The 22,210-nt window shown below is 37.6% G+C and overlaps 1 long non-coding RNA gene and 1 pseudogene across 3 annotated transcripts in view; one reads left to right on the top strand and one right to left on the bottom strand.

Moving 5' to 3' along the window:
• The window catches only part of LOC307188051, a 165,792-nt gene that overhangs the window by 127,635 nt on the left and 15,947 nt on the right, over positions 1-22,210 (bottom strand). The window lies entirely within an intron of this gene.
• Positions 17,946-20,670, top strand: LOC307188165 (hsc70-interacting protein-like; annotated as a pseudogene). Its single transcript, XR_013831747.1, has 2 exons — positions 17,946-20,294; positions 20,524-20,670. The product of XR_013831747.1 is annotated as a hsc70-interacting protein-like (transcript).

Raw genomic sequence — 22,210 nt, 5'->3', positions numbered from 1 at the left:
GACTTTAAAACAAAGGCCATAAAGACAGATAAAGAAGGGCATTATATAGTGATAAAAGGATTACAGTTATTAACACATGCACCCATGATAGGAACATCTAAATACATAAAATACTAACAGACATAAAGGGAAAAATTAACAATACTATTGATATAATAATAGGACACTTTAACATCCCACTGACAACAATGGACAGATTATCAAGACAGAAAATCAATAAGTCAACAGAAATCTTCAATAACACATGAGACTAGTTGGACTTAATTGACATCTATAGGACAGTACATTCCTCCCCACCCCCAAAGAATACAAATTCTTTTCAAGCGCTCATTGGAACATTCATTAGAATAGATCACGTACTAGGTGACAAAACAAACCTCAAGAAATTTAAGAGGATAAAAATTATTTCAAGCATCTTTTCTGACCACAATGGTTTGAAACTAGAAATTAACCAAAGAAAAATAAGAACACATGGAGACTAAACAACATGCTACTAGAAATGACAAAACCAAAGAAGAAATCAGAAAATAAAGACAAGGGCCTCCCTAGTGGCACAGTGGTTGAGAGTCTGCCTGCCGATGCAGGGGACACGGGTTTGTGCCCCGGTCTGGGAGGATCCCACATGCCGCGGAGTGGCTGGGCCCGTGGGCCATGGATGCTGGGCCTGCGCGTCCAGAGCCTGTGCTCCGCAACAGGAGAGGCCACAACAGTGAGAGGCCCAAGTACCGCCAAAAAAAAAAAAAAAAAAGAAAGAAAAAAAAGACGAATGAAAATGAAAACACAAATTTCCAAAATCTATGGGATGCAGCAAAAGCAATTCTAAGAAGGAGGTTCATAGTGATACATGCCTTCCTCAAGAAGCAAGAAAAATTACAAATAAACAATCTAACCTGCCATCTAAAAGAATCAGAAAAAGAATAACAACCAAAACCAAAAGTCAGTAGAAGTAAGGAAATAATGATCAGAGAGGAAATAAATAAAATAGAGATAAAAACCAATAGAAAAGATCAATAAAAACCAAGAGCCGGTTTTCTGAAAAGATAAATAAAATTGACAGATCTCTAGCCAGGCTCACCAAGAAAGGAGAGAGGACACAAATAAACAAAATGAGAAATAAAAGAGAAGTTAAAACAGATACCACAGAAAAATTGTGAGAATATTATGAACAGTTATATGCCAACAAATTGGACAACCTAGAAGAAATGGACAACCTTCTAGAAACATACAGCCTGTCAAGACTGGGTCAAGAAGAAACAGACAATTTGCACAGACTGATCCCTAGAAGTGAAAAAAATCTGTAATTAAAGAGCTCCCTGCGAACAAAAGTCCAGAACTAGATGGTTTCACTGGGGAATTTACCGAACATACAAAGAAGAAATTATACCTATTCTTCTCAAATTATTCCAAGTGATTGAAGAGGAGAAACAGTGCTAAACTCATTGTGTGAGGCCACCATCACCCTGATACCAAAAGCAGACAAAGACACTACAAAAAAAGAAAATTACAGGCCAATATCTTTGATGAATATGGATGTAAAAATCCTCAACAAAATATTAGCAAACCAAATCCAACAGTACATAAAAAGGATCATACACCATGACCAAGTTGGATTCATTCCACAGTGACCGGTATGGCTCAATATATGCAATAAAAAATCAATGTGATAACACCACATTAACAATAGGAAAGACAAAAACCACATGATCATCTCAATGCAGAAAAGGCATTTGACAAAATTCAACAACCATTCATGATAAAAATGGGTATAGGGGAACATATCTCAACATAATAAAAACCATTTATGACAGATCTATAGCCAATATAATACTCAATGGTGAAAAGCTGAAAGCCTTCCTGCTAAGTTCAGGAACAAGGATGTCCACTCACCATTTCTATTCAACATACTATTGGAAGTCCTAGCCACAGCAATCAGACAAGAAATAAAGGAATCCCAATTGGAAAGGAAGAAGTAAAACTGTCACTGTTTGAAAATGACATGATACTGTATATAGAGAACCCTAAAGTCTCCACATAAAAGCTATTAGAACTAATAAATGATCAGCAAGGTAGCAGGGTACAAGATTAATATACAGAAATCTGTTGCATTTCTTTACACTAATAATGAAATATCAGAAAGTAAAAAAAAAAAATCCTGTTTAAATTGCATTAAAAAGATAAAATGCCTAGGAATAACCTTAACCAAGTAGGTGAAAGACCTATTCTCTGAAAACTATTGAACACTGATGAAGGAAATTAATCAAAACAGTGCAATATTGGCGCAAAACAGTTATATAGATCAACGGAACAGAATAGAGAGCCCAGAAATAAACCCACGTACCTACAGTCAATTAATCTATGACAAAGGAGGCAAGAAAATACAAGGAGAAAAGACAGTCTCTTCAACAAGTGGTGCTGGGAAAGCTGGACAGCTACATTTAAATCAGTAAAAGTAGAATATTCCCTCATATGCTCACACCATATACAAAAATAAACTCAACATGGTTTAAAGACCTAAATATAAGACATATAAGATATGATAGCCTAAAACTCCTAGAACATAGGCAAAACATTCTCTGACATAATTCATACCAATATTTTCTTAGATCAGTCTCCCAAGGTATAAGAAATAAAAGCAAAAATAAATAAATTGTGCCCTAATCAAACTTAAAAGCTTTTGCACAGCGAAGGAAACCATCAACAAAATGAAAAGACGACTTATTATTAAATGGGAGAAAATATTTGCAAATGATGCGACAAGGGATTAATCTCCAAAATAGGAAAACAGCTCATATAGCTCAATATTGAAAAAACAAACAACCCAATCAAAAGATGGGCAGAAGACCTAAATAAACATTTTTTCCATAGAAGACCTACAGATGGCCAACAGGCATATGAAAAGATGTGAAACATCACTAATTATTCGAGAAATGCCAATCAAAACCACAATGAATTCTCACTTCACACCTGTCAGAATGATTATCAAAAAGTCTATAAATAATAAATGCTAGAGAGGGCATGGAGGAAAGGGAACCCTCCTACACTGTTGGTGGGAATGTAAATTGGTGCAGTCACTATGGAAAACAGTATGGAGGTCCCTTAAAAAACTAGAGCTACCATATGATCCAACAATCCCACTCCTGGGTACATATCCAGAAAAAAATTAAAACTCTAATTCGAAAAGATGCACCCCAATGTTCACAGCATCACTATTTACAATAGCCAAGACATGGAAACAACCCAAGTGCCCATCAACAGACAATTTCCTTAAGAAGATTCCACACACACAATAGAATATTCCCCAGCCATAAAAAAGGAATGAAATATTGCCATTTGCAGCAACATGGATGGACTAGAGAATATCATAAGAAGTGAAGTAATTCAGACAGGAAAGACAAATATTATATGATATCACTTAAAGGTGGAATCTAAAAAATACAAATGAATCTATACAAATAAACAGAAACAGACACACAGATATAAAAAAGAACCCTGTGGTTACCAAAGGGGTGAGAGAGGGGTGGAGTATGGTATTAACAGACACAAACTACTATACATCAAATAGATAAGCAACAAGGATTTACTGTATAGCACAAGGATTTATATTCAGTATCTTGTAATAATCTATAATGGAGTATAATCAGAAAAACAAGTTCTGGGGATGTAATGTGCAGCATGATGACTAGTAACCAGTACTGTATCATATATTTGAAAGTTGCTAGGAGAGTAAATCTTAAAAGTTCTCATCACCAAAAAAATATAAAAATGTGAGATGATGGATTTTAACTAAATTGTGGTAACCATTTCATAATATGTACATATCATTTTGTATACCTTAAATATGATGTTATATGTCAATTATATTTTAATGAAACTTGGGGGGGAGATAAAAAGCTTGAATCCAGCAACATATGTTCTGAATCCAGCAATATATAAAAATTAAGGTGCATTTCAAGAATGCAAGTTTGGTTTATCATTCAAAAATCAATGCATTTCGTTATATTAAAAGGGTAATAAAACACCATATGATAATTTTAGTAGGTATGGAAAACGTATTCGACCAAACTTAACACCCACGCATAATAAAAACTCTCAGAGGTGGGAATAGAAGGGAATTTCCTCAACCTGATAAATAGCATCCATAAAGAGCCTACAGTTAATATCATACTTAATGGCAAAATACTAAGTTGCTTTCCCCCTACAACTGGAAACCAGACAGGAACATACCTTTCTATCTCTTATATTTAACATTGTATAAATGGTCCCAGCCAGGCAATAAGGCAAGAAAAAATAAAAGGCACAGAGATTAGAAAGGAAGTAGTAAAACTGTATTTATTCCTAGACAACACGATCATGTAGACAGAAAATTCTAAGGAACATACAAATAGCCACTATAATAAATGAGTTTAGCCAGACCAATTTACAATAATCAATTGTATTTTTACATACTAGCAGCCCACAGTTGGACATAGAAGTGAAAACAGTATGTACCACTAGCAATAGCATCAAATAGCACCACATTTGAATATTACTGATGGGAATGTAATACCCCCCCAATTCTACTCCCAGGTATCTGCACAAAAGAATTGAAAACATATGCCCATATGCAAATAGTATGAAAGGTATTTATACTTATACTGGCAGTAAAATAAAATTAAAAATAAACCTAAGGGATATAGAAGTATATAAAAATAGAAAGTGAAAATATTGCTTCTCTCCCCAATTTCATTTTCTAGATATATCCAGTGGGTATATCTAGAAAAGTCATTCTAGACTTTAATGCATAAACACATACATAATACTGTTATATAACCTGTTTTATCAGAGCACAATACAGCATGGATATTATTTGTGTTAATAACTTTCTTTCCAAACAGCTCTTGATGTACTGCAATTTACTTAATAGATTCAAAAATTTTTTTCAAATGTTATATATATAATTTGCATATGTATGTAATATGATGCTATATATATAATTTGCTGGAAGGATAGATGCCAAAATTTTTAACAGTAGCTATTTTTTATATAATTTTTAAAGATTACTTTCCATTTACAGTCATTTCCAAATTATTGACTATATTCCCTGTGTTGTGTAATACAATACATCCTTGAGCCTATCTTACATCCAGTATTTTGTATCTCCTACTCCCCGACTCATATATTGCCCCTCCCCTCTCTCCCCACTGGTAACCACTAGTTTGTTCTCTATATCTGTGTCCGCTTTTTTTTGTTATATTCAGTAGTTTGTTGTATCTTTCAGATTCCGCACATAAGTGACATCACACAGTATTTGTCTTTCTACGTCTGACTTATTTCACTTGACATAATGCCCTCCAAGTCCATCCATGTTGCTGCAAATGGTAGAATTTTGTTCTTTTTTATGGCTGAGTAGTAATCTATTGTGTGTACGTATATTACATACAATGTGTGTATATAAACCACATGTTCTTTATCCATTCATCTGTTGATGGACAGTTTGATTCCATATCTTGGGAATTGTAAATAGTGCTGCTGTGAACACTGGGGTGCATGTATCTTTTTGAATTAGTGTTTTTGTTACTTGTGGATATATACCTAGGAGTGGAACTGCTGGTCACATGGTAGTTCTATTTTTAGTTTGAGAAAACTCTGTACTGTTTTTCACAGTGGCTGTGCACCCATTTACATTCCCACCAGCAGTGTACAAGGGTTTCTATTTTCCTTTTCTCCACACCCTCACCGACATTTGTTATTTGTTGTTTTCTTTTTGATGATAGCCATTCTGACAGGTGTGAGGTGACATCTCATTGTGTTTTTTTTTTTTTTTTTTTTTTTGCGGTACGCCAGCCTCTCACTGTTGTGGCCTCTCCCGCTGCGGAGCACAGGCTCTGGACACGCAGGCTCAACGGCCATGGCTCACGGGCCCAGCCGCTCCGCGGCATGTGGGATCTTCCCAGACCGGGGCACGAACCTGTGTCCCCTGCATCGGCAGGCGGACTCTGAACCACTGCGCCACCAGGGAAGCCCTCATTGTGGTTTTGATTTGCATTTCCCTGATGATTAGTGATGTTGAGCAGTTAACAGATTTCTTATTAGACAATTAGGTTATTAGTGTTTTACAAAGCCAAACATGCTTGTATATTTTTATATAGTTGTGCAAATCATTCTTTAGATATCTTAGAAACTTTAAATTCTAATAGCTACTGGCAAATTGCCCTTCAATATTTTGCTAAGTACACACCTATGAATAGCATTATTATAATGCACAAACAAATGTATTTATTTTTCTTCACTGCTCAACTTTGAGAAAGTTTCTCTCTTTTGCTTACAGCTGGGTTAGTTCGGGAAGGCTAATGGCACACACAATCAGCTTCTTTGAAGCTTCAAGTTCAAGATCCCAGTCTTAGAAAACTAAATATCATTTGTAGGTGTTACTTATTGAGCATTTCTTGTTCCAAATATTCAGAAACACCTGGGGGCCCATTCTTTTAAAGGTGAAATTCAAGTTTAAGACTAGAAGAATTCATTTTCTTGATTTTAATTTTATCCTTATTGTTTAAGATTTGTTCTCTTAACTTCAGACTAGTGCAATCTTTCCTTTATGCACTTAGTTCACTAAGAATGGAATTCTCTTTTCTATATCTAACCACTGCTAAGAGCTAAAGCACCATTCAAAAGATCCTGGCTGGAAGAGTAAGATTTTCAACCAGGTGGGAATGGTATAAAAACAAATTAACTTGTATTAATGGGTGCTAATGGGCACTTATAATGATAAGAAATTGGTTAAAACCACTCTCCATTTCCCTACTGTGTGCAGAACACTGATAGACTTTAAACAGACTGTGTACTTTATCACCCAATTAAGCATTTGGTAAATGAGATCAGAATCTTTAGTAGACTGAAGCCCTACATAAAAAAAAAATCACTTACATGAGCTCTTTCACCTTAAGAGAAGGTAACTACTTAAAGCTATTGCTCAGCAGGTGGTCAATGCAGGAGTCTTGTCTATCTACTTTTGAGGGTTCAAGACCTTTATGGGGTAGCAGATGAATATTTGCTTTTGCTTGACCAAAGCCATAAGGCTGCTTGGAATGTAGGTTGGGATACTCAAGCACAGTTTTTATTATATAGTCTAAACTCTTTGAGCCCATACTCATGCATCTATTAGATTACAGCATTAAATGATGGAAATACTACTTTATGTTCACAACCTGTGTAAGTCTTTGCATACCCTTTCTTCCTCCTGACAGCCCAGGAGGACCTGATATCCAGCTTCCTCAAGGAAAAGTGCTACATTTGAATTTGAAGAACACTTAATATTAAGGGGAACTGAAGGTCACTCCAACATAATTGATTTTGACTGAGAAGTTAGAGCTCCTTGATAGACTGAAGTTTGAGGGAACATGACTTTCTCAGTGCCTCACCTGACACAGTGACTTTAGAGTTCATGCCCCCATGGTAGAACTTCCTGGTAATGTCTCAAGGTATATATCAGGCTCTGTACCCTTGATAAGCCTCTGAAAGAAAAGACTCCAGGTAGTGGTGTGTAGGTATAGGTACAGGGGAGGAGGGGCAAGCAGGAGAGGGAGGGGAGGAAGGGCACGGAGGCGGGTGGTGGTGGTGGTGATTTAACATCTCTATCAGACAAATATCAACTACCATTAAATGTGGGCAGCTCAATGTAGAAGATTCTAAATTGGGGTCAGAGACTGAAATCTAACAACAGTGCTGTGTAGTATAGAGACTTCGGAATTTGTTTCTCTTAACACAGTGAGAGACTCATCACTACAGCATTTTCTCTTTTACACATGCAGTGACTAATTTTTATTCAAAAATTTCACTCAACATATAATTACTGGGTCCCTGCTCTATGCCAGGCACTGAAGTATACAATGGAAATGGTCTCTGCTCTCATAGAGCTTAGAATCTCGTGTTGGAAAGATACCTTTTTATATTTACAAATGGAAGTGCTAAAAAAAAAAAAAGGAATTCAATATATAAAGTAAAGGATGAGCTCCCTGGAGGAAGTGATGTTTGAGGGAGTTCTGAAGAAATAGAGTTTAATCACATACATGGGGAGTTGGAGGGGGAGGGGAGGGATTTAAGCGTGAAAAATAGCCAGCGTAGCTGGGAATGAGTGCTGGGACCGGGACCAGGCTAGCCCAGTGGGCATGCAGGCCTTGGAGTCATGGTAAGGGTTTTGTTTATCCTAAGAGTAGTGGAAAACCACTGAAAGTAGTGAAAGAGTGAGATTAGGTTTAGCTGCACTATAGGAGACTCATTACTACCCCGTTCACTCATTTTCTCCAAACCATTATGAAGAACCTACTGGTTAGGTACTGCAGTTAACCAAAATGTAGAGAATATAATCATGCTCTTGAAATGCTCACAGTCTAACTGGGGAGACGGGCATGGGTTTGGGGGTTTTATTGCAGCTGTAAAAAATTACCACACATTTAGGATTTAACATAATTTGTTGTCTTACCGTCCTGGAGGTCGGAACTCTGAAATGGATTTAACTGGGCTGAAATCAAGATGTTGGCAGCCTCATGGACGTTCTGGAGGTTCTAGGGGAGAACTGTTATTATTTTTCCATTGTCCAACTTCTAGAGACTACATTCCTTGGTTTGTGGTTGGGCAACTCTGACCTCTGCTTCCGTGGTCACAGCTCTTCTGACTCTCCTGCCTTCCTCTTTCCCTTTTAAGAACCTTGTGACCTCACTGGGCACACCCGGATACTCTTGTGTCTCAAAATCCTTTATTAATTCCACCTGTAAAGTTCCTTTGCCATGCAAGGTTACATACTCACAGGTTTTGGGGATTAGTTCACGGCCATCTTGGGGGAGGGGCACTATACTTTCTATCACAGCATGTAATTAAGTGATGAACAAAAGGCTGACAGGGAAGGTTGAACCAAGACAAGACCATCTCTCCAATTTGCCTTATTTTTGGTAGTTACCTAAGAGTACACTGCCATGATTCTGCAAAGGACAGTTTCCTTTCATGTTTTAAATCAGACCTATTCTGAATATTTTTATATCTTAAATGAAAATAAATCTATATAGAATTTTTCAAATCGTCACTACAAAGAAACAAGCCTAATTGTTGTGGTCTGGTAAACAGCAAATTTCATCAGGGTTTTTGTCTAGCTCCTAAGTGTAAACTGAATATAGCACAGAGCACTTTCCAAACTTTAATGCATTTTCAAATCTCGTTTAAAAGCTGATTCATTATATCAGGAGTGCAACTTGAAATTTTGCTTTCCATTATGCTCTCAGGTGATGTGATGCTGCTTCTCTGAGGACTACACTTTGAAAAAAGCAAGGACTGAGATTTCTGTCAAAAATCCTCCTAACATGCACAAAGAGTGTGGAGTTCATAACTTGGGAGAGAAAACAGTCATTAGCTCATGAGGAATACAGTAAGGTGTGTGTGTTTGTGTGTAGATGAAATAAATTGTAAACTAGTTATACTATTTCATTCGGAGGAAGAGCTTAATATCCATGCAGTTTCTGAGGACCAAGGATCAAAAAATGGAGAAAAGTTTCTTCCTGTGAACTTACCTCATCTGAGTTAGAAAACTGGGAAGATTTCATTCCTCTAAAGACTATTAGAGGTAAACACTTTTATCTTACCTAACCTACCTGATATTTGAAGCTGTGGAGCCAGTGATGTGCCAGCACTGGCAGGAACAACTGATTGTGAAATAGTCAGCAATTTTGTGAGCTGGTTGTGAATCCACTGGTAGCTTGATAGATTGGTAGATGGATCCCTGGTGGGAGTATTTACACCATGGAAATTGATAAGTGCTACAAACAGTGCTGGCTTGCTTTCTTGCTTTCCCGAAGGGAGCTGGTTTACCAGCATACCACTGCCACAAACCCACTATTTCTTTTAATTTGTACATTTTAGCAATGGCAGGTGATACATTGGGTCTAGACTTAGCCTTTCTCCCTAGTCTACCTGCCTGTGCGCCCTGTAAATGCAACCCTATGTGTGCAAGTAGCTTCACATGGCATCCTCTAAGTCCAAACTTCTCCTAGTTTCCCAGAGCTGAGTTGTTATTTGGGCTAGAAGTGAATTTCTTAGAAGTAATTTAACATACTTAGAATCACAAACTTCACTTGAATTTTTAGACTTTTTTTTTTTAGACTTTTCTTGTGAGATGCTCCAAGGCATCTTGGAACAAGTCATTTATCTACAAATTACTCCTTTTGGAAAGAAAGTTGGGCCAGTCATGTTATTTTTTTCTGCCACTAGTGGTCTAATCTGAAGAGGAACAGCTGAGAGAGAGCATGCAAAAATTAAGCCAGTTGGGTGTGCATGGGAAAAGGGGGCCCTAGGGTGTAGCTGGAGCAGGTAAAAATAGAGTCCCAAGGATGTGGTATTTGTGTGTGTTGGGGGAAGGATTGTGAACAGGGATTAACATGTAGGGAATGGGGTGGAGGGATAGAAGAAACAAAGGTGATAGTTTTCCAGGAGGCCTAGTATTAGTTGGTTAAGCCTCAACGTTTGTGTATTATTATTAACCAATTACTCTGGTACTAGGCAGTTTTATGAAAATTATCTAATTTGATCCTTTCTTCTGATATTTACAAGTTAGTTGAGATGGCAGCAGTATCCTTATTTACTGATGAAAAAAACAAAGTTTAAGTCACAGACCTGGTATGAAGCCATGCTCAGACAAGGAGTGGGCAAACTACAGTCTTCAGGCCCAATATGGCCTACTGTCTGTTTTGTTGAATAAAGTTTTATTGGAACACAGCCATTCCCAACTCTATACTCTTGCCTGTGGTTCCTTTTTGCCCTATAACAGCAGTTGATTAGTTATGACAGAGAAGTCTTGACAGGAACTGTATAGCACACAAAACCAAAAAAAGCTCTGCAATCTGGCCCTTCACAGGAAAATCTGCTGACCCCCACCTTTAGATCCCAGATCCCACTGTGCCAGCTGAGTCAGTCTGATTGATGCCAGTAGTGTAGAGGACCACAAACTTGACATAATTTTAGGAGTATTACAGACCTCTGGTGTAAAAACAATACCAAAACAATACCACAGTAATAGCTAAAATTCCTACCATCAATCACTTCTGGGAATTAAAGCATGGAAGGTTTTATTTAAAATATTATCTAGGGAAAATAGTAACTTCAGTGTTAGTTTTTAACATTCTATGAAATAAACTTAATTAATTAATTTATTAACCAAGAGGCAGGTATGTCCTAAGTGAATGGGCCATGAGATGGAAAGTTTTGGTGGGACAGGGGATGTCATCTAAAGCAGCATGGTGCGAGTCTTGAGATGAAAACCAAGAGAAAGCAAGCTCCTTGGTGGCCCAACAATCAGTGTTTATAAAAACATGAGTTAAGCATGGCCTTGGAACCTTCTAGGGTTATAGAAATATTCTGTATCTTGACCTGGATTATGGTTACATGGGTGTGTATATATATATATATATATATATATATATATATATATGTTAGAAAAACCAATCGTTAAGCTGTATACTTAAGAGCTGTGCATTTTGCTATATGTTAACTAGACCTCAATATTTTTTTTTTAAAAAAGAATACAAATGAGAGAAGATTGCCATTGGTGGTCAAAGAAAGCATCTGGTGCATTAAGAAAACATTTAAGTTAGATTTTCTTTACTGATAACTAAGCAAGCCTCATCATCTGTGAGATACCATATGCCCCCACTCAGGCCTCACACCCCATTAACCAGAATGCCTGAAGTTACAAGGGTCTGGCGATTTATCACACCTGATAAACAGAGCCTGAATAAATATATTAATACAGTTTAGTTATTGGTCTTCAAAAAAGAATAATATTAGCCAACATTTATTAAGTTATGTGCCCAGGAATATAGAATTTAGCATGCATTAACTCATTTCATCCTCACAATAACCCTGGAATATAGATACTATTATTATCCCATATTATAGATGAAAAAATTGAGACAGTAAATTGTCTAAGATATACTAAATCTAGGCATATTGGCTCCAGAATTGCACTTTTTATCACTTTGCTATATAGCCTCTCAACAAAAATGGTCATTTCCTTTGGAATCCAAATTTACATAAGGACTATAAGATTATCTTTTTATTGAGAAACATGGGTTTGCTTCTACCACCTCCAGGTCTTCATTTGGTCTCTGGATTGTACTTAGTAAATATGCAATAAATATTTGGCAATTAAATTAAAGTGCATGTAGGACGTGACATCAAAAGCGCAAGCAACAAACATAAAATGACAGGTGGGACTACATTAAATTAAAAAGCCTTTGTAATTAAAGGAAATAATCAACAGAGTGAAAAGGCAACTGATAGAATGGGAGAAAATATTTGCAAACCATATATTTCATAAAGAGTTAATATCCAAGATTTATAAGGAACTCCTATACCTCAAGAGCAAAACAAAAAAACAAAAAACAAATATCCCAATCAAAAAATAGGCAAAAAACTTAAATAGACATTTCTCCAAAGACATATAAATGGCCAACAGGGATATGAAAAGATTCTCAGCACCACTAATCAACAGAGAAATGAAGATCAAAACCATAGTGAGATATCACTTAACACCCATTAGGATGGCCATTATAAAAAAAAAAAAGATAAGTGTTGGTGACGATGTGGAAAAATTGAAACCCTTGTACATTGTTGGTGGGAAGGCAAAATGGTGCAGCCACTTTGGAAAGTAGTATGGAGGTTTCTCAAGATATTAAGAATAGAACAATCATGTGATCCAGCAATCTCATTTCTGAGTACATATTCTAAAGAATTGAAATCAGGATCTCTAAGAGATATATATACTCCATGTTTGTTGTCCCATTAGTCACAATAGCCAAGCTATGAAAACATCTTAAAAGTTCATTAATGGGTGAATGGATAAAGGAAATGTGGTATATTTGTAAAATAGAATATCATTCAGCCTTAAAAAAAAGAAGGCAGTCAAGCCATATGCAACAACATGGGTGAACCTGGAGGACAGTATGCTAAGTGAAATAAATCAGTCACAGAAAAACAAATATCACATGATTCCCCTTTTATGAGGTACCTAAAAATAGTTAAACTCATAGAAACAGAGAGTAGAATGGTGGTTGCCAAGGTCTGGGTGGTGGGAGGGGAAAAGGGAGAGTTGCTTTACAAAGGGTATAAAGTTTTAGATATGCCAAATGAGTAAATTCTAGAGATCTGCTGTACAACATTGTGCTTATAGGTAACAAAACTGTACTGTACACTTAAAAATGTGTCAAGAGGGTAGATCTCATATTGTGTTCTTACTACAATAATAAAAAAAAAAGAGGATCTGTCACTACTCAATATATAATTAGATCATTCCATTTACTCAAAGCTTTATAGCTCTTCCTTTGATGTTCAACATTCCTCTCAACTACAATAGGGAAATTCTCTCTCTCTCTCTCTCTTTTTTTTATCCCAGTCTTCCTTTGTTTAGCTCCTTGTTATACCTTATCTATAAAGGATCTCAAATTTTTAGAAAAAAATTTAAAACTAAAGCACACAGGTGAATCTGGGGAATTACGGAGCCAACAGCGTTTAGTCAGCCCTTAAAAGCCTATCTCAAATGTTACCTCCTTTGTGAAGTATTCCCCAAATCTTTAGGCAGGATGAATCTCTCCTTCCTCTCTGTTCTTTCAGCTCTGTGGCTACTGACTTATGTTGGCATTTATTACATTTGTAACTCCACATAGAGAGGAAGTGTATCATAACCAGTCATATCCCAGAGCCTAGCACATCTGGCATGTAGTGGATGCTCAATAAATATTTGATTTCTGAATGAAGGAAAACACTTTCAGAGGCGCTTGGAAACTTTGTGTTATTTTGTATACAAAGTAGCATCCTTAAATTGATTGAGTGGCAACGGAAACTGACAAGTACACTAAGATTAGGCAATGGCTGATTGCTAATTAGCAGTCTGCTCTAATAGTCCTTGCATTTGTTTGGTTACTAAGCACAAATTCCTCCCCAAAAAACTCACAAGTGATTTTTGAAGTCATCGACATAATTTTTTCAATGTATTTATCCATGGATTCCCCCAAACTCCACCTCCACCAACAGTCATGAGGAATCCACCAATGTGTTTCTCAGTTTAATTCCTATAGTACTTGACAGATTAAAGCATTTTATAATTCTGATTTCCTGTTCCATGCATCAGTCTAAATATTTGTGTTTAGGTTTGAGTTCTGGACATTTCCTTAGACCATTCTACCAAATGCCATTGAAAGAATTACTGGGCTTGTACATCTGCTACCATTCTCAAACCACTGGCTGATCTTTTGAACTAATTACAGCCCTCTTTCCTGAAGCTTCTGAATCCTTTTTCAACACATTGCTCAAGACGGTCACTACTAAATAAACAGATGATGCCTAGGCAGTGTTCAATACCCACTTAAATACCCAAGATTTAACTGTCCATACCACTGGGCTACCTTCCAAGCCATGTTTTCACAACCACTGCGCCTCTCTCTCTCTCTCACTTTCATTCTTTCACATGTACCTGAACCACCTAAAAACCCTCAATCTGAAAAGCTACAACAGTTATCAAGGTTTTCATTGTCCTGGGGCCTTGAAGTTTTCCCTACCCTTTCAACTCTTAGAGGTCTCAAGGCCTCGGTCTTTTGCCTGGACTTTGGGCCACTTGCATTCCTCTCTCCCTGAGTATTATATTTACCTCCCAACATGACACAGGATTCAGAAGATTTGGTTCTTCCTCTCAGGCTACCTAGGTCTTACAGATTGAACGTTAGTAAGTACAATTCCCTATGCTTCTGAATCTATAGCAAAAAAAAAAAAAAAAAAAAAAAATTGTGAAGACTCCTTAGGAACCATTAACAGAAGTACCTAGAAAGAATCACCCTCTTCATTAGCACATTATTATTATGAGTTCCAGATTTGTTGGTGGTCATGATAGGAGCTGGGTCCCCAAGGAAATAAAGTATTCTCAAGAGTGGGGTCTCTGATGATGGAAAATACCTAAAAGATGGACTAACTCATATCTTAAGATGTGATGGGTAACATCCCCAACTGCAACTCTCCATTCTTTTACCCATATCTAAAGTCTGTGGTGACTCTATGTACAACCTGAAACTCAAGGAATAGCCATGTTTAACTGCTGACTGGCATGAATTAAGCTAAAATGAGTAATTTCAGGACTGTAATAACACTTCTTGACTCTCCCTTCCCAGTGCTCCTTTTCACTGAGAAACTGCTCTTCTCTTATCCCAGGTGATTAAGCGTATCAGATTGACTGAGTGATCTAAGGCACCAGACTCAAGCCTTTCTTCCCTTGTGATTAACATGCAGTCAATCATTCTCTGTCCATCATGACTGGCCCGCAAAGCAGGCCAGCAGAGTTCCTCCCAGACACTTCCTAAACATGGGTGCTAAGAAGGAAGTTTCTCTAATCTGATATGGAAAGTTGTACCAGCCACATAAAACTTGAATTGATGCTCATAATGTCCACCATGTGGAGAAACCCACCAAAAAATCAAACCAATATACAGAGTAAAGCAGAACCAAGAGATAAAGAAATTCCTGATGACATTACCTGAGCATCTAGATCTTATCATACCTGATCCATTCTATCACTGAACTTGTCAATTACATTGGTCAATAGAATTTTTTTTGGCTTAGTTTGCAATGTGTTTCTGTCACAAGAAACCTGATTAATATATACACATATTTGAAATATATATTATGTATGAAATATGATCTTGAAATTTGGGAAACCCAAGTTATACCCTAAAATATGCTCATTGGAGCTGCCGCTATATTCCAACTTACTGCGTCTAAACACTCCCCGGAGTTCCTACTACCAAAGACCTAAAGATGAGCTAAGAAGCAAAAGCAAGAACCACCTTAATTAATTCCTATTCTGGTAAGGTAGATCCACCTGCCTCTTGAATGAAGCCTTCCTACGTCCTTTATGTCTAAAGCCAACAACATCCCCATCACTAACATGGCACGTACTCTTCTACTTTATACTTAACCCAAAAAAAAAGATGTGTAAAAGTCTGCATATTAAATGTCCTGCTCTCAGCCTTTTGTCCCATTTGGATTCCTGAGCACTGGCAGCCTGTCATATACCCTTCAGGTCAAAGATTAAGAGTTTTCTCTAAGGAATCTGACCAGCCAAGAAGAAAAGTCTTTGAGATGATGTTGAAAGCTCTTTTAATTAAATATTTCACCCATGCACAGAGAGCTTTCAATCAGCTTTTCAGAGTACCATTCTTACATATAATTAGCAAACAGCTGGAGAGCAATGCCAATACAAATACAGAGGTCAAAACTAACAAGAAAAGGATAAACATAGAGGAAACAAAGACTATTTTTATGAAGAAGAAAACCTAGAAAACAACACGAGCTATAATTGATATCCAGAGGATTTGAAGACAAATGCTGCGAGCATTGAATAAGATCATGAATGTGTGTGTGTGTGTGTATGTATACATACATACATACATATATTCAGAAACAACAACAATAAAATTTCTTTGGAAATTTAGATGCGAGTAGAAATGGAGAAATAGAAAGACTCAGAAGGTGGGGCTGAGAAAATCTCTCCAAAAAGTCAGGCAATACGACACTGTATGGAAATAACGGAGAAAACATGAGACTTCAGGAAGAATCCGGATAATCCAAAATCTGCTGAACAGGTGTTACAGAAAAGGGAGAACAGAGAAAACGAGGAGAGGGAATCGTCAAGAAGTAATCTGAGAAATTTCTCCTAAACTCAGCATCATTTTCTAGACTAAAAGGGCTCATGAAAAGCTCAGCATGATGGAAGCAAAAAGACCCACACTGTATCAGATACCTCTTACGTAACACATCAGATCCTCCTGGCCTCTTGTTTCAATTACTGTTATGGCAACCAGATCTGCCAGGCTCCAACAAGGTTCACATGTGGTTCACCTCAAGCCAGTACTGCATGCCTCTTGACTTCTTCGCTGAGGCTTTTCTATTTGCACTAAAGAGTGGGATGTTCCAGAACCCTGTTTGAAGCTCACACAACCTCAACTTTTTCTTACCTGGAAAACCAGTGCTAAAACATATGAAGATATATCATCATGAAATTTTAGAACATTAGGGATTTGAAAAAATCCTAAAAGCTTCTGGAGAGAAAAAGAGTTAGATCACATGCAGAAGATCAAATATCACAACAACACTAGAAAGCTAGAAGAAAATGAAGCAAAACTTTCCAAGTTCTGAGGAAAAAAATTTCCTATAACCAGAAGCAGAAAAGGCATTTGATACAATTCAATACCTATTTATGAAAAAATTCTTAACAAACAAGGAAGTGAAGAAATATTCTTAGTCAAATAAAAAGTATTTATAAAAATATAACCTGCAAAACTACTGATCAAATACGCAGGTAAAATAAGGGCATACAACTTCACAAAAAGCGAACATATAACAAAACAAAACAAGAAAATTTCTCACATATCTTTTCTCAAGTAGTTACCAGAGGATTTGATCCACCAAAAATGAGGTAGTAAACCAAGAAGAAAGAGAACACGGGATACAGGAAAGAGGGAATCTAAACCAATAGACAGGGAAATGTAATCTCTAGGATGATGGTAAAGGGAGATGTCAGGAAAAATGTACAAAGGACTCAGATGACAACAAGACCAAGTAAAAGCAGGTCACAAGGCTCTAGGGTCTAGAAACTTCTTCAATAAGATAGAGCTAGAATACCTGAAGTGTTCAAACATAATAAGAGTGTAAATATACAACTAAAGGAGGTTTTGGAGATAAAAAAACAAGTAAGTTATCAACTCCAGGGAACCAAAAATGTGTGCAATAAATAAAAATAATCATAGTATGTTATATGGTCCAGCTATAAAAAACACTCACAAGCCAAAGTAGTATAAACACAATATTTATCCAACCAAAATTATGGTATAATGATCTTGGGAAGATGGGAAAGTTTTATGTATGGAGTAAAGCTGAAGAATGTTAATAAAGAGCCAATCTCTGTATTCTCCAGTAAAAATTCAACATAAAAAAAAGTCTCAAGAAACAGCAACATAAGCAAAATGGAAGTAAATATGAAAACAATCAACAGAAAGATTTGGAAGTGATTGCCTTTGGGAGTGAGCACTGGGGTCAAGGACAGGGGACGGCTATTGTTTTGTTCTGCTCTATAAAAACATTGGAAAATTGACTCTCTAATCTCTGTGCGTGTATAACCTTGGATAAACATGAAAATTTGGACTTCTGTTTTTAGCCATTAGGAAGAAACAAAGTTTGGACTTACTGTCAGGCCATAATCAACTAGATAGTTGAGCAAAATATATAAAACAATACTCAGATATTAAACAACAGGAAGCACAGGACTGTGACAGCTGAGGTATGGGAAACTAATAAAGGTGAATCCTATGAGTCCTAGGAGTTCTGCCTGGAGGTACTTTCCCAAACTCAATGCAGAAAGAGGGAGCCCCAAAGACTCTAGCAATCTCACTGGGTAGAGGAGACCATTGGAGTCTGAGGGAGCCTGAGCATGCGGGCAAGAGTAATGGAGACAGAAAGATAAAAGGCTTCGGAAATATTCACAGGGTCCCCTTTATCGTTTGGCTAAATATCAGTCTGTACATTCATAGGGTGAAATTCTACAAGTGTGCAAAGAACAGCTTCTTAGGGGAGAACAACTGTCAGGGAGCTGCAAGCAGAACAACTCCAGAGTTCACACATCACTGGAAATATTTTGAGTTCACAATAGCCAGGGTAAGAAGTCCTTAGTAAACAGAAAAAGCATTCAGTAGAGACCACGGAAGACTCAACCCTCAGGTGTGGTCTTAGCTAGCCATCAAGTGAAGACTACTCTAGACATGCCTTAATAAAGTCTTTAAAAAATAATCCTTGAAAGAAATTTATCTACCAATAACCTAAATGATTACCAGAACAAAGCTCAATAAACATGTTTTGAAGGACTACAACAAAATTCAGCACTCAAATAACATAAAATTTACAATGTTCAGAATCCAAAAAAAAAAAAATCACTACACATGTATAAAGAAGAGGAAATATAACCAATAACCAGGAGGAAAATCAGTCTATAGTAACAAATCTAGAAATTACAGAGATGTGGAATTAGTAGACAGAAACCTTTAAGACAACTATGATCATTATGCTTGAGAATTCAGAGAAAAATGAATACAAAGAGGAGGGAAATAGAAGATATTTAAAAAAAAAAAGGAACTTCAATAAATGAAAACTATAGGAGGTTCTAGTCTGTTCTGCCTCGCAGCACCCGCCTCCCTTACGCGGTCACACTAAGCTAGTGCCGGGGCCAGGGATCCGGCCACAGCCTCCGCTGCCACCTGCCGCCTCCGGACCATGGACCCCCGCAAAGTGAGCGAGCTTCGAGCCTTCGTGAAAATGTGCAAGCAGGACCCAAGCGTTCTGCACACCGAAGAAATGGGCTTCCTGAAGGAGTGGGTGGTGAGCATGGGGGGTAAAATACCACCTGCTACTCTTAAAACTAAATTGGAAAAAAATACCAAGGAAGAAAAAACAGATAGTAAGAAGGCGGAGGAAAACATAAAGATAGAGGAACCATCAAGTGAGGAAAGTGATCTAGAAATTGACAATGAAGGTGTGATTGAACCAGACACTGATGCCCCTCAAGAAACGGGAGATGAAAATGTAGAGATAACTGAGGAGATGACTGATGAGGCAAATGATAAAAAAGTGGCTGCCATTGATGCCCTAAATGATGGTGAACTACAGAAAGCCACTGACTTGTTCACAGATGCCATCAAGTTAAATCCTCGTTTGGCCATTCTGTATGCCAAGAGAGCAAGTGTCTTCCTCAAATTACAGACGCCAAATGCTGCCATCCGAGACTGTGACAGAGCTACTGAAATAGATCCCGATTCTGCTCAGCCATACGAGTAGCAAAGGAAAGCACACAGACTTTTGGGCCATTGGGAAGAAGCTGCCCATGATCTTGCCCTTGCCTGTAAGCTGGATTATGATGAAGATGCTAGTGCAATGCCGAAAGAAGTTCAACCAAGGGCCCAGAAAATTGCTGAACATCGGAGAAAGTATGAGCGAAAACGTGAAGAGAGAAAGAGATCAAAGAAAGAACAGAAAGGGTCAAGAAGGCTCAGGAAGAACACGCGAGAGCCCAGAAGGAGGAAGAAGCCAGACGACAGTCAGGGGCTCAGTATGGCTCTTTTCCAGGTGGCTTTCCTGGCGGAATGCCTGGTAATTTTCCTGGAGGAATGCCTGGAATGGGAGGGGGCATGCCTGGAATGGCAGGAATGCCTGGGCTCAGGGAAATTCTTAGTGATCCAGAGGTTCTTTTTTGTTTGTTTGTTTGTTTTTGCAGTACACGGGCCTCTCACTGCTGTGGCCTCTCCCGTTGCGGAGCACAGGCTCCGGACGCGCAGACCCAGTGGCCATGGCTCATAGGCCCAGCCTTTCCACGGCATGTGGGATCTTCCCGGACCGGGGCACGAACCCGTGTCCCCTGCATCAGCAGGCAGACTCTCAACCACTGCGCCACCAGGGAAGCCCAATCCAGAGGTTCTTAGAGCCATGCAGGATCCAGAAGTTATGGTGGCCTTCCAGGATGTGGCTCAGAACCCGGCAAGTATGTCAAAACATCAGAGCAACCCAAAGGTTATGAATCTCATCAGTAAATTGTTGGCCAAATTTGGAGGTCAAGCATAATGCCCTTCTGACAAATAAAGCCCCTGCTGAAGGAAACGCAACTTAGATCACCTAATGGATGTCGCAATACAAACCAGTGTACCTCTGACTTTGTCATGAAGAAAGCGGGGGTGCTATGAAGATAAACCCTACCCCTCTGCCCCAGATGCAGCTGAAACATTTTACAGTGGTTTGCCATTAGGGTATTCATTCAGATAATGTTTTCTTACTGGAAATTAAAAATTTTAAACAATTTTTAAACCTTAAAAATATTTAAAACAAATTAAAAGGGTGTGTTAATCCCTACATTTTTCTTTACTAATCATTTTGGTTTCTTCCTTTGAATTAATTAGGCAAGGAAGATACTTCAGTATGGAAGATTTACTGTTCAAGTTTGAGTGAAATAAAGATTAGTGGGAGGCAAAGGTAACATTTAAATAAAGTTTGAGTTGAATATATGGTCACTGAGGTATTTTGATTTGTCTTTTTAATTGCTTTATTATTATTAATGATTTACTTCCATGAAACTACTGGAACCACCAGTATTGCAGTAGGATCTGGGTTAGGGACTGGAAATACTTGTCAGGGCTGCAGTAATCTTAACTACATTTTATATAATGTGTACCCTTGTGCAGATGCATTTAAATCTTACACTGTGGTGACGGGATGATTTTTATACTGCTGCAGTAAAATTGGATTATTTAGCTCTGTTCTTGTCCGATATCTAAAATAAATGTTTCATATTTCCACATAGGGGAAATAAGGGAATACTTTTCTTTTTGTATTTCTATGTTTAAAATGTTCTTTTCAGATCAGAAAATGCCCAACTCTTTGTCTGCTTTCTACCTGTTTTCACATTTTTTCCCTCTTACTCTTCTTGGGCTGAAGATGGTCCTTTTTCACTAGCATCATCACTGCTATCATCACTCACAGCATAATTATGCAAGCATATTTAATGATGGGCTTAATTTAATATGTAATACAAATAGTGGCTATGTAGGGTAATACCCATAATAGCTGTAGTTTCTTACTTGGCCAAGAAACTTCATATTTAAGTGTTAGATTTCCTCTTTGGTGAAATCTTAAAACATACCAATAGATGTTGGAAGAAGGGATTCCCTTTGGTGTTTGGTCTCCTATTTAGGAAATACCTATTGCAGTTAGAGTTTATCTTGTAGTATTAATTTTTGGAGAAGTTTGAATTAATTGATACACAAAGAGGGGAACCTAAATTCCTAATCCAGCATGAACTAAAAAAATTGATGAGATTCATGGTGGTTCTTCATTGTGGAGTTGTCAGCATTGTGAAAGATGCATTGTTCCATTCAGCTCTTAAATACTGCAGCCATGTCCCCACCTCTCGTCATTCCTTCCCTCTCCTCCAAGGATAAAGAAAATGATAAATTTTCTGTTGTACATCCAATTCTTCTATTAAACGAGGCTAAGTCTAGGCACTGTACCAGAAATTGCTAGGTTTCTACTTATTATCTTTCAATGTAAAGTGCTAGTTTAAAAGCAATTTCAAGGGATGAGACCCTCTGTACTTTGCTTATTTGAAGAA

The sequence above is a fragment of the Stenella coeruleoalba genome, assembly GCF_951394435.1.
Source record: "Stenella coeruleoalba genome assembly, chromosome: 6".
In the NCBI taxonomy this organism is placed as follows: domain Eukaryota; kingdom Metazoa; phylum Chordata; class Mammalia; order Artiodactyla; family Delphinidae; genus Stenella; species Stenella coeruleoalba.
The sequence above is the reverse complement of the archived record's forward strand: the minus strand, read 5'-3'. Positions and strand labels throughout refer to the sequence as shown.